The sequence below is a fragment of the Hibiscus syriacus genome, unplaced genomic scaffold (assembly GCF_006381635.1).
Source record: "Hibiscus syriacus cultivar Baekdansim isolate YM2019G1 unplaced genomic scaffold, ASM638163v2 tig00112383_pilon, whole genome shotgun sequence".
NCBI classification, from domain to species: domain Eukaryota; kingdom Viridiplantae; phylum Streptophyta; class Magnoliopsida; order Malvales; family Malvaceae; genus Hibiscus; species Hibiscus syriacus.
The window spans coordinates 2,642,389-2,655,494 of NW_024063319.1; the positions used below are offsets into that span (position 1 = coordinate 2,642,389).

At 38.5% G+C, this 13,106-nt stretch overlaps 1 long non-coding RNA gene across 1 annotated transcript; it reads right to left on the bottom strand.

The window, feature by feature from the left end:
* Nucleotides 1–353: 353 nt before the first annotated feature.
* On the bottom strand, nucleotides 354–4,903 carry LOC120178908. The gene is made up of 4 exons (XR_005521564.1): nucleotides 4,811–4,903; nucleotides 4,597–4,684; nucleotides 2,573–2,577; nucleotides 354–365 (listed from the first exon to the last, which is right to left on the bottom strand). It is a non-coding gene; the product is annotated as an uncharacterized LOC120178908 (long non-coding RNA).
* Between the last annotated feature and the right edge of the window lie 8,203 nt (nucleotides 4,904–13,106).

Here is a 13,106-nt window from a genome sequence, read left to right on the forward strand (position 1 = left end):
TTCCAATTGTTTTGAGATGCCAAAGAAATGATTAGTCTGATAGTCTCCAATTGAGCAACAGGAGCAAATACCTCATCATAGTCAATTCCAGCCTTTTGACTATAGCCTTTAGCAACTAGCCTCGCCTTGTGCCTTTTAATCTCTCCTTTAGTGTTTTGTTTTGTTTTGTATACCCATTAAACACCTATCGCCTTATGTCCCTTGGGAAGTGACGTAAGTTCCCATGTGTTATTCTTCTCGATGGCCTTGATTTCTTCATCCATCACATCTCTCCATTTCTTTTCTTGTACCGCTTCTTGAAAGCTCATTGGTTCACAATCGGCAAACAGACAAAATAATGTAAGATTATCTTGTTGTTCAGTTACCTCATAGAGATCTCTAAGGCTTCTTGTGCGTTGCACAACTCTTTCACTTTGACTCCCACTTGACGATGATGAAGGTGATGAGTCTCATTGAGTGGTTGATGTTGGTGAAGTGGGTGGAGTTGCAAGCTCTTGTTGAGATTTATCTAGTTGTTCCCTCATTGTCAGCTCATCTTCTTCAAACTGAGGAAAAAAATTGAAGTCATTTGTATGAGAGTTAAAATCCTATTCTCCTTCTTCGTTGAAGACCACATCTCGACTAATCACAAACTTCTTATTGTTTGGATTGTACAACTTGTAGCCCTTCGAATTAGTATCATAGCCGATGAAGATAAAACTCTCGCTTTTATCATCAAGCTTCGTTCTTCTCTCGTCTGGTACGTGAACATGGGATACTTCCAAAGGTTATCAAGTGGGAAATGCCATGCTTTCTTCTACTCCATGCTTCTTGCGGTGTCTTTCCCCATACACTTCTTGTTGGAGATCAGTTTGTCAAGTAGACTGCACACGTTACTGCTTCTGCATAAAATGTTTTGGGTAGTTTCTTGATTTTGAGCATGCTTCGTGCCATATCGAGGATTGTTCTATTCTTTCTTTCTTTCTGTCACACCATTTTGCTGGGGGGATCTAGGAACTGTAATTGGTCGACAAATTCCATTTGCTTCACAGAACTCTTAAAACTCCCTGGAAGTAAATTCTCCACCTCGATCGGATCTCATGGCTTTGATCTTTCTACCGCTTTCTCTCTCCACTGCTGCTTTGAACTTCTTGAAGACTTCAAAAACTTCTGACTTCTGTTTCAAGAAATATACCCAGGTTTTTCTTGAAAAATCATCAATGAAGAGAATAAAATAGTTACTGTTACCGAGAGAGCTTGGCTTGATCGGTCCACACACATCGGTATGGATGAGCTCAAGTGGCTTCTTGGCTCTTGTCTCTGACTCTTTTGGAAAGCTTTTCCTGAATTGTTTCCCAACTAGATACCCTTCACAAAGCTGGTCAGGATGGTTGATGCGAGGTAGTCCCTTCACCATCTCCTTCTTAGATAACAGCTCTAGACCTCCAAAATTAAGATGCCCAAATCGAAGATGCCAAAGCCATGATGCATCTTTGTAGCAAGCTTTCAGGCACTTTGCAACATCATTTTGTATGTTGATCAAGAACCTTCTATTCTTTGACATCAGTACTTTAGCAATGAAGTTATTCTTATCATTTTTTATAGAAAGATTATAATTATTCATATGAATATCATAACCTTTCTCAACCAGTTGCCCTAAACTTAAGATGTTACTTTTCATATTGGGCACATAGTAGACATTTGAAATAAATTGATGTCTCCCATCTTTCAAACGGATAAGAATGTTACCTCTCCCTTTCACTGCTATTGTGGAATCATCTCCAAACGAAACATTTCCACTTAATGACTCGTCTAGCTCCACGAACATGTCTTTCCTTCCACACATGTGATTGCTTGCACCACTGTCAAGGTATCAGGAATTTGCTTGGCCACAATCAGTTTCCTTTCGTGCTAGAAGAAGAGTTTCTTTTCCATCTGTCTTTTCCTCCACGTAATTGGCCTTCTCCTCAATTTTGTTGTTGGGAGCTCTAAATTCTGAAGCTTAATGCCCAAACTTCTGACAATTATAACATCGAACTTGAAATTTATCATGCCTTGAGTTCGGATTGATTCTTCCACGGCCTCGTGTTGAGCTTTCTCCTTTCTCATAGTTGTTGGAATTGTTGTTGTTGTAATTCCAGCCTCGTCCACGACCTCGACTTCCATCTCGTCCATGACCTCTACCTTTGCCTTGGCCACGTTGGTTTCTATCATTACGTTGGATCTCATGTATATCCTTGAGATGCAGCTTGAGGAGTTCCTCAGTAAAATCATGCTTCTTCTTATGCTTCTCTTCGTATTCTTGCAATGATTCTTGGATTTGCTCGATCATCATTTTTCCAAGTCTTTAGTTTCTTCAATCGTCACGACAATGTGCTCAAATTTGGGATCCAACGAACGGAGTATCTTCTCTATTATCCTCACATCTTCTAACTTTTCACCATTTCTTTTTAATTGATTAGAAACAACTACTACTCTTGAGAAATAATCTGAAATAGACTCAGATGCTTTCATGTGTAAGGATTCAAATTCACCTATTAATGTTTGAAGATGAACCTTCTTCACTTGCTCGGATCATTTGTAAGAGGTTTACAGCTTCTCCCATGCTTCCTTGCTAGAGCTTGCACTTGTAATCTTTTCAAAACTATCATCATCTAATGCTTGATAGATGAGGTAGAGAGCCTTCTTGTCTCTCTTTCTTGAATCCTTCAAAGTTGTCTTTTGATCTGGTGTAAGAGTAGCAAAAACAACATCATCCACAATCTCGTTATAGTCTTTCTCTATGATATCCCACACATCTTGTGATCCAAGAAGTGCCGTCATTTTGATACTCCAATTGTCGTAGTTTTTGTTGTTGAGTGTCGGAACTTGGAATTGTGCCATACCATTTGCCATATCTCTCAATAGAATGAGATTTTGTAAAATCCGATTGCACGGATGAATCCGGAACGTCGAAAAACCTTATGAGGGACTTGGATAACTTGGTCAAGGGGCTCCAACTCAGCTGACTCGGCTCAACTCGGTGAGTCAACTCGATTTTCTGGCAGCAGTCTTCCGGCGGTGCATCAGAACTCAGATTGAGAAAATTTTGGCGGTGGCGGATTCCTCTCTTCGAGACCTTCGATCTTTCCAACTCGCTCTGATGCCACTTTGTTGGAAATAAAACACTCACACAAACAACTTTTATTGAAACTAAAAAAAATATTACAAGATCACTTTCACTCAAAAACAAGAACACTTTCACTCAAAAACAAGAACTACAACTCACTCTTATAAGACTTTGCTTCTTCACTCACTTAGAAGCTCTTAATTTTTCTTGATGCTTAAAACTAAAATGAGGAAGGGTATTTATACTACTCAAGAACAATCCTACACCACACAAATAAACTAATTTAAACCATTACAAATTCAACAAATACCTAACTCTCACCTAACTAAATTGATGTAAGCAATGGCATCATTACTTAAATGATGTAAGCAATGACATCTTTACTTAAATGATGTAAGCAATGACATCAATTTAGTTTGGGTTTGGGTTTAGGATCCCATAATGGATCAAGTTTATGATCCAACAACACTGTCATAACTCGATGTCCATTGGCCTGCTCAATGTTCAATTAGTATCTAAAGTTATACATGCTGCAAATTATAAATGAGTGTGTAAAGCTATACTTACAGCCATTGCTGGAGAAAGTCCACCAAGGACATCACAGAGTCCATCCGTTTTGCTCCATGGACCACACTCGGCTCCCACAAAGACTAAATTCATCCCTTTACCGCAAAAAAAAATATAGCTTGCCTGGCAACTACCTTTGTTTGGCTTCTCATTTGCAACCTGTCCAGCTTGTTCAAAAAACCTCAGGCCATTGTGAGAAATAACGGCTTTATTCTTGATGCCAATCAAATTGTTGTCTGCCCCGTGGCTGGTGACATGAGAACTTCTTGAAACAAAGTGTGAGGTTGTTGTCACTGTTGCTAAAATGAAATAAGAAGCAAGCACCATCAAATTACACAGAATGAGCTAATTCCATATGATTTCACTACTGGGAGAAATCATCGATAATTAAGTTTTAATCTTCAAAGTTAACACAAAATTCTCTCCTGATAAACATTGGAAATTCAAAGTTTGAAATCAATCTAAGCAAAAGAAGCAATCAATAAAGAAATAGTTAAACATTGTAGTAAATATTAACAGTCTGATGTATTAAGGACACATCCATTTCAACATTATCAACAACTAATATAAAAATGAGTATTATAATCTAATGCTCCTTTGCTAACCTCACAACCAAAACAATTTACCAATCACCATCAAAAGACCCTAAATCTAAAACCACAAAGTTAAAAGAGATGTAGGGAATTTAGATATTCCAATAAGAAAAATATGTACTTCGCATAGAAAGTAAACTAACATAAACATATAAAGCAACTATTTTTGGCAATTGTAATCAACTAAATACAGAAAACGAGCATTGGATTGCAGATAAAACTAACATATTAGATCAAAGAAAAAAATCCTATTAAGATTCAAACGTCTTTTGTAATCCAGTTTTAACTTAAGTAAAGAACATAAAAGCTTCTATACAAATGAATTCGAAGATAATATATACTACGTACCAGGAAAATTATGACTTCTTTGGCTTCATCCATAGAAGTAGTTTGCATAATCAGATTTCCATATATCAATCGACCCTTTATTAATTCCCTGCTACATCATTTGCATCAAAACTAGAGTCATAAAAAAATGTTGGGGAAAAATGCAGAAAATTTCAAAAAATTTAATCACATAAATGCAAATAAAGTTTCCTTCTTTGTTTTGGGTTTGAACTACTTTTTACCAATCTGAAATAGGATTTTCATTTCATAAGTCGTTGGGAGTACCGCTGGACATCATACACCAGGTGTCGAGTGAAGAGGGAGATCATGCCTAAGCAGAAAAGCATGAAGCCACGGATGAGCGAGCAGGAAATCAGCAAGCAACAGAATGAAAAGAACCATTGTACTTAGTAATTTGGACTTGTAGCTGAATGGAGATTTCGTTGGTCTTCTTTACGATGGGAAGACAATGTGAAAGATTTTTGCGCCACATGAAACCAGAGATTGAAAATTCAAAATACCTTTCGAGATAGTCACAGAAGAAGGAGAGTGAATGAACATTAAGAACGAAAGGATTAGATATCCAGAGCTGGATGAACTTCTTCAAATCGCAACGCGAATCTATAAATCGCAACGCGAATTTGTAATTCACAACACAGAAGTCAAATTCGCAACACATAAGTCAAATTCGCAAAGCGCGTTTATTTTCGCAACGCGAATTTTATTTTCGAATTCGAAACACAATATTAATTTCACAACACAAATGTAAACAGTATAATCGCAAATCATAACCTAAAACCCTAAATCACAACTCAGTCCCATCTCCATCTCTCACTCTCTACGACAACATACATCCCCATCTCCGGCGAAATCCGTCTATCTCTATCTCTCAGAGCTACCCGCACAACCATTCACGGTCAGAAATAGAAAATCAACCACCGAGGGTTAGTTTTTTTAATTAGTTTTATTTTAAATTTTTTGTATTATTATTAGATTTTTCATATTTAAATTGATGATAAATTTACTGGTAATTTCAATAATAGATTAACCATTTCACTTAGATTGCTTAGTAAATTCATTCGGTTGCTTCCAATATTGCTAAACTGTTTAGTCTTTAACCCTGTGAAGTTAGTATTTGTCTTTGTTTTGTCTTTTGGTTGAAGTAATGCAATTCATTCAAGTTTCATTTCGCGTTGCGATTTTAAGTTTCAGAAACTATTCTTCTTCTGCAAATTGAAACTTGAATGAATTGGATTACTTCAACCAAAAAATAAAGACAAATACTAACTTCACAGTGTTGCGAATTTAAGTTTTAAGAATAAACTATTACTCTTTATGTTGTCTTTGAACCAGCACTAAACCTATATGTTGTCCTTTAAAATGTTTATATAAGTGCTTACTTCTGGAATGTTATTTGATGCATTTTGTAAACTATGATAGAATAATGACTTGGGTGAATACTGTGCAAGTTTGAAACATATTTGGCTTTGTTTTCACTGTTTAATATCATGTCTGTTTATAGTGTATAATTTGTAGTTTTTGGTATATCTAACTTTGTAACAACCCGGAAATTTGAAAATAATATTTAATTGAAATTTGAGTTTTTAATTGTGAAAATTGATAAATTTTGGGACTAAATTGAAAGATTTTAAAATTTGTAGTTTGTTTTAGAGTTAAAGAAAATTCAGGGACCAAGCCCCGAATTTACCCAGGAAGTGTCTGAAAACCATGTTATATACGTGGTTTTCTGTTTCAAAAACAGAAAACCATTCCCAAAATTCCCTTCCCAACGCCCATCTTCCAACCACGATCCCGACGCCGTCCGACCTCTGATCGTTGATTTGAAAACACCACCGTGTTCATCATCGAGCAATGAACAAATCCCTTAAATTAATTGAAGTGAAACGCTGCCATACGCCGTGAAATTCAAGTCAAAGTCTCGACTTTTTTTTAGCTCCATCGCCGAGGAAATCTTAAATTCATCGTCGATCGTTGCTCCGTTTACGACACCTCCTACACCATCGTGTTCCTTGTGTCGTTCCGATTCCACCGATGTCCTTCTTTTCTCCGGCGACGGCGGCGCGTGTGGTGGTGAAGCGGTCAAAGTTTTCGATTTGATGAAATCGAGCTATCCGCCGTTCAAAAATTTGAAGCCATCTTTGTAAGTATCTCGAAATCGCTCAAAATAATTTTTAGAAATTTTTCCGTGAATTTTACGCTTCTGTAAGACGTCCCACGTGCCGCCACTACGCGTGGGGAAGGTCAAAATGACCGGTTTGACCAGTTACAACCCGAACCGACCCGACTCGTTGACCCGCCCTGACCCGACCTGACCCGACACGTTGACCGTTGACCTAGTGACATTTTAGTAATTATTTTGAAACTGGTGACATATTAAGAATTAATTCAAAAAGGGTGTTATTTTTGTAATTTTTTTAAAAATGCTATTTTCGTAATTTTTGAAAAATGACATTTTAGTAAATATTTTGAAAATGATGCTATATTGGTAATTAATTTTAAAATGGTGCTATTTTTGTAATTTTGTAAATAAATAAATAAATAAATAATAATTTCTTAAAATGGTTGACCACTTTTGACTATAACTTTGACCGGCTTTGACCAGATATTAAACAGCCGTTAATCTTTTTCGAGAATATCTATCATGATATTTTTTGACATCTCGAATCCGTTTTTGGGGCCCGTTTCACAAAATTCAAACCCGAAAGTCTCCAAATCGTCAGTCAAACCCGTTGACTTTGATTTTGACCAATAATTCAGAATTTCGGGAGGTCATACTTTATGTTTTTCGACGTCCTGAATCTGATTCCGAAGTCTGTTTTGTCAAATTCTGACCCGAAATTCACGAATCGAGCTTGTGAACCCAAATAGGCTTAGTATTTTAGTATTTTGATTATTTATTTGAGATATGGTTAAGGAATTGATTAAGTAAGATATTTTATGAAGGTACTCGTGTTTCACCTGAGCGAGGATCAGTCAGGTCCGGTGTTGTCCGTTCATCAGATCAGTCCGAACCGCGTAATACAAGAATTACTCGTAGGTTTCCGTATATGATTTAAATAAAGATTAAGATTTTTTTTATATATTAGGATTCCAATATGGATTTTTCCAATTCGTAGGATCTAGCGCTGCAGCAGAGCATGATCGACAAACCCAGTAGTAGGCTTCCCTATCTGATTCCCAGACTGTTACAGGTCTGTTTCCAGACAGTGTTATCTTGCTGGTTTAAACTATCATATGAATAGTTATCTGATATGATATTTGACCTGAATTTTTATATGATACTTGACATGGATTCTGATTTGTTACCTGACTTGAATTTTTATATGATACTTGACATGGATTATGATCTGTTACCTGACCTGATTTATGTTTTAATTTTTTATAATATATATATCCGTTATGAGCGGAACATGATTTATTTGGGGGTAATGATAAAGGAAGTATACATGGAGGCTCCTCTGCTGTGTGCTCAGGGCCTTATTGGACTTGTTGGTGGGTGTATGGTTCTGGGGAACCTACACATTTTGGACTTGACGGATGAGGGTAGTGTTCATATTTTAAAACATGTTTGATAATCGGTTTTACTGGAATATTTTATTCGCATGTTTTTAATACACTGTTTGGAGCACACTGGGCTTTTTAGCTCATTCTATAGTTTTTACCTTTTTAGATAACAGCATACCGTAAGCTAGCAGATTTGGGATCAGGAGAGATCAACTACTTATTTTGTACGAACATATATCTCTTTATGTTTTTCGGTTATATTTGGTGACATGTATTTGCTATCGTTTTGGATATATCTGTATTATTAATATTTTGTTCTATATTATATTTAATGTTCTATAAGTTGTTAAGGAAAAAAAAACCTCTGAATGGGACATGTGACCACTTAGGTTTGGGTCTAACTTACAGACCGGGTCTGGAGGGTTACATTTGGTGATATCAGAGCTTTCAGTTTTAAACACTCGGACTGTATATGGGTCCTAAACTTTGGATTTTTAAGAAATTTTGAAGAAAAAAAAATGTGTCACCTTATTTTATGATTTAAAATTTTCTCGAGATCTCTGATGCTAATGTGACATATGTTTCAAACTCTTTCTGTAGAGCCTTATAGATCCAACGATGAGTGCCGCTAGAGGTCGTAGGACAGGACGTGGTCGGGGTCAAGGGCGAGTCGCTTGACCTTCTGTTACGATCGACAACCGATGTCTCCACGTGATCCTCCTGTTCCGCAAGTAGATCCGACCCTTTCTCATGATGACCAGTTTACTCCTGTGAGAGATCCTCCCGTCTCTGGAGATGAGGATACTGACATGAACGAAGATGCCATTATTAGAGCTATATTCCACATGTTTCAGAGAGCTGTTAGAGCCCCTAATAATATGACTGCGGTTGAGATTTCAAATTCTCTGGTTGCTGCTGGTGTAGTTCCATTTGAGGGTATTACTAGTGGACCTCCGACAGATGTTGAGTATTGGCTGGAGGACACAAAGAGGATTATGGATGAGATGGACCTCAGACCTGAACAGAATTTGAAGGGGGGCCTAACTATGTTGAAAAAGAGAGCTTCAGATGGTGGCAATCAATTTCTGGTAGTATTCTGAGAAACCAGTTAACATGGGATCTTTTCAAGACGCGCTTCCGGAGTCGCTACATCGGAGAGAGATACCTGCAGGAGCGTCGTCAGGAGTTTCAGAATCTGGAGCAGGGTAGCATGTCTGTTATGGACTACGAGGTTGAGTTCATCCGATTGAGCTGTTATGCTCCTGGACTTATTGACACGGAGACAGATCGATGCTTGAGGTTCGAGAATGGACTCAGGTATAAGATCAGGAGTCGAGTTACTACCCACCGAGAAAGAAATTTTAATGCTTTGGTTGAGATAGCCAAGACTGCTGAGGAAATAGAGCGACTGGGTATGGAGCACAAGAGAAATAGTGATCGAGCTCAAACCCGATTCAGGAGGCCTTCTGGTTTTGTTGATTCTTCTACACACCCTAGCAAGAGAGGCAGGGTGAGTCATTTCAGAGAGGCGGTACGAGTGTCAGATCTGTTACATCTGGTTCTTCAGGTGTACATTCTTCTAGACATGGTGGATCATCTGGGTTACAACCTTTGAAGACATGTGATTACTGTGGAAAACAACATCTTGGAGAATGCAGGATGAAATTGGGCACATGTTATAAATGTGGTTCTGGTGATCATTTTTTGAAAGACTATCCAGAGCTAAATCGTTCATTTCAGACACCAGCTCGTACTCCCGCTAGTTCTCATAGTACAGTCCAGACTCCAGCACAAGGTCGTACTTAGGAGAGAGCACCTGAATCGGCTAGCAGAGGCCGAGCATCTCAGAGTAGGGGTCCAGTCAGATCTGAGGCCAGACAGCCTGTATTGGTTTACACTGCCAGACTTCGACAAGATCGTGATGGGCCTAATGTTACTGCAGGTACTGTTACTATTCATTTAGTTACATACTTTGCATTGTTTGATAGTGGCTCTACCAATTCCTATGTATCGCATTCCATTTCTGAGGGTTTAAATATTCCTGTTGAGAATACTGAGCATTCTATGATAGTTCAAAGTCCCTTAGGCAAGTCCATTGTATTGGATCGTATTTTTAGAGAGTGTCCTATAGAGATCAATGGGGAGATTTTTCTGGCTAACCTGATGGAGTTACCTTTAGAAGAGTTTGATTTGATTCTCGGCGTAGATTGGTTGGACAAACATCGAGTAAATATTGATTTTGAGACTAAGTGAGTTGTTTTAAAGACCCCGGATAATCGAAAGATTGTAATGATCGGTGAACGCCATGGATTTCTGACGAATGTTGTGTCTTCTTTGGTAGCTGAGAAGATGATCAGGAAAGGTTTCGAGGCGTTTCTTGCTTATATATTGGATACTAGGAGTTCTCATCCTGATATTGAAGGTATCCGGATTGTCAAGGAATTTCCCGATGTTTTTCCCGAGGAGTTGCCTGGATTACCTCCAGATAGAGAAGTCGAGTTTGAGATTGAAGTCTATTCTGATTCTACTCCGGTTTCAATGGATCCTTATCGTATGGCCCCAAAGGAGCTTAAGGAACTAAAAGTTCAACTCCAAGAGTTGTTGGACAGGGGATTTATCCGACCCAGTGTATCACCGTGGGGAGCCCCAGTTCTCTTTGTCAAGAAGAAAGATGGGACATTGAGACTCTGGATTGATTATAGGAAATTGAACAACCTCTACCCAGGATCGATGATCTATTTGACCAATTTCGAGGGGCTTCTATCTTTTCAAAAATAGACTTGAGGTCTGGTTATTATCAACTCAAAGTGAAAGACTCGGATATTCCGAAGACTATTTTTCGTACTCGGTATGGGCATTATGAGTTTTTAGTGATGTCATTCGGGTTAGCAAATGCCCCTGCTGCTTTTATGGATCTGATGCATAGGGTGTTTCGACCTTATTTGGACCAGTTTGTAGTTGTATTCATTGATGACATACTGGTATATTCTAGAAGTGAGGCAGAACATGAGGAGCATCTAAAGATTGTTCTACATACACTAAGAGAGAATAAGTTACACGCTAAATTGAGCAAGTGTGAATTCTGGCTCAGCGAAGTGACTTTTCTTGGACATATCATTTCTGCTGATGGTATTCGGGTGGATCCAAGCAAAGTGGAGGCTATTTTGAACTGGAAGTAACCTAGGAACATTTATGAGATCCGTAGTTTCTTGGGCTTAGCTGGTTACTACCGTCGTTTCGTAGAGGGGTTCTCCCTTATTGCAACTCCTCTGACGAAACTATTAAGGAAAGATGTTCTATTTGTCTGGTCTGAGAACCAACAAGCTAACTTTGAGAAATTGAAGACTGTTCTGACTCAAGCCCCAGTACTGATTCAGCCTGAATCTGGGAAAGATTTTTCTGTCTACAGTGATGCTTCTCACTTCGGATTAGGATGTGTTTTAATGCAAGATGGGAAGGTTGTCGCTTATGCTTCGCGTCAGTTAAAGCCGCTTGAACGTAACTATCCTATTCACGATCTGGAGTTAGCTATCGTGGTTTTTTCTTTAAAGATCTGGAGATACTACCTATACAGAGAAAAATGTTATATTTATACTGATCATAAGAGTCTGAAGTATCTACTTACTCAGAAAGAATTGAATTTGAGATAGCGTCGCTGGTTGGAGCTTCTAAAGGACTATGATATAGAGATAGAATATCATCCAGGGAAGGCTAATGTGGTGGCAGACGCCTTAAGCCGTAAGGTGATATCAGATCTCAGAGACTTATTCGCCAATTTGAGTTTATTTAATGATAACAGTCTGTTAGCAGAGTTGAAGGTTAAACCCACTTTGGCCGAGGAAATTAAGGCCAAACAACTTCTGGACAGCTCATTGCTCCCCATTATTGAACAAGTTAAGCAGGGATTGAGTTCAGAGTATACTGTGGATCAGGATGGTATTTTATGTTTTCATGATCGTTACTGTGTCCCTAAAAATGATGAGTTGAGACGGGTTATTCCTCAGGAGGCTCATAGTAGTCCTTATGCTATGCATCCTGGCGGGAACAAAATGTACAATAATCTCAAAGAGTGTTACTTCTGGACTGGTATGAAAAAGAATATTTCAGATTTTGTGGCGAGGTGTTTGACTTGTCAACGGGTTAAAGAAGAACACCAACATCCATCTGGATTGTTACAGTCAATTAAGATTCCTGAGTGGAAATGGGAGCGCATTACGATGGACTTCATTACTAGTCTTCCTCTGACTCTTTCCAAAAAGGATTCTATCTGGGTGATTGTTGATCGACTCACCAAGTCAGCGCACTTTATCCCTATTCGGATTAATTATTCTCTGGATAAACTGGCTAAGTTGTATATTTCTGAGATCGTTAGACTTCATGGTGTTCCATTATCTATCATATCTGATCGAGATCCGAGATTCACTTTCGGGTTCTGGAAAGCTTTGCACGAGGCTCTGGGCACTCGTTTGAATTTCAGTACAGCTTTTCATCCTCAGACTGATGGACAGTCTGAGCGAGTTATTCAGGTGTTGGAGGATATGTTACGGGGTTGTGTGATTGATTTTCGTGGTAGTTGGGAAGATTTCTTGCCATTAGCTGAGTTTGCTTACAATAATAGTTATCAGGCAAGTATTTGCATGGCACCGTACGAGGCTCTGTATGGACGTAGATGTCGTACTCCTATATGTTGGACAAAGTTGCATGATAGAAAAACTTTGGGTCCAAACTTGGTTTGAGAGACTGAATATACTGTCAGATTGATCCCTGATTGCTTAAAAGAGGCATTCGATAGGCGGAAGTCATACGCAAATAAGCGACGTAATGATATCGAGTTTGAGGTTGGAGATCAGGTTTTTCTCAAGGTATCTCCATGGAAGAAGGTATTGAGATTTGGACGTAAGGGTAAACTGAGTCCGCGATTTATTGGGCAGTATCGTATTTTGAAGAAAGTTGGACCTGTTGCTTATCAGCTCGAGTTGCCTCCCCAGCTCAGTCGTATTCATGAT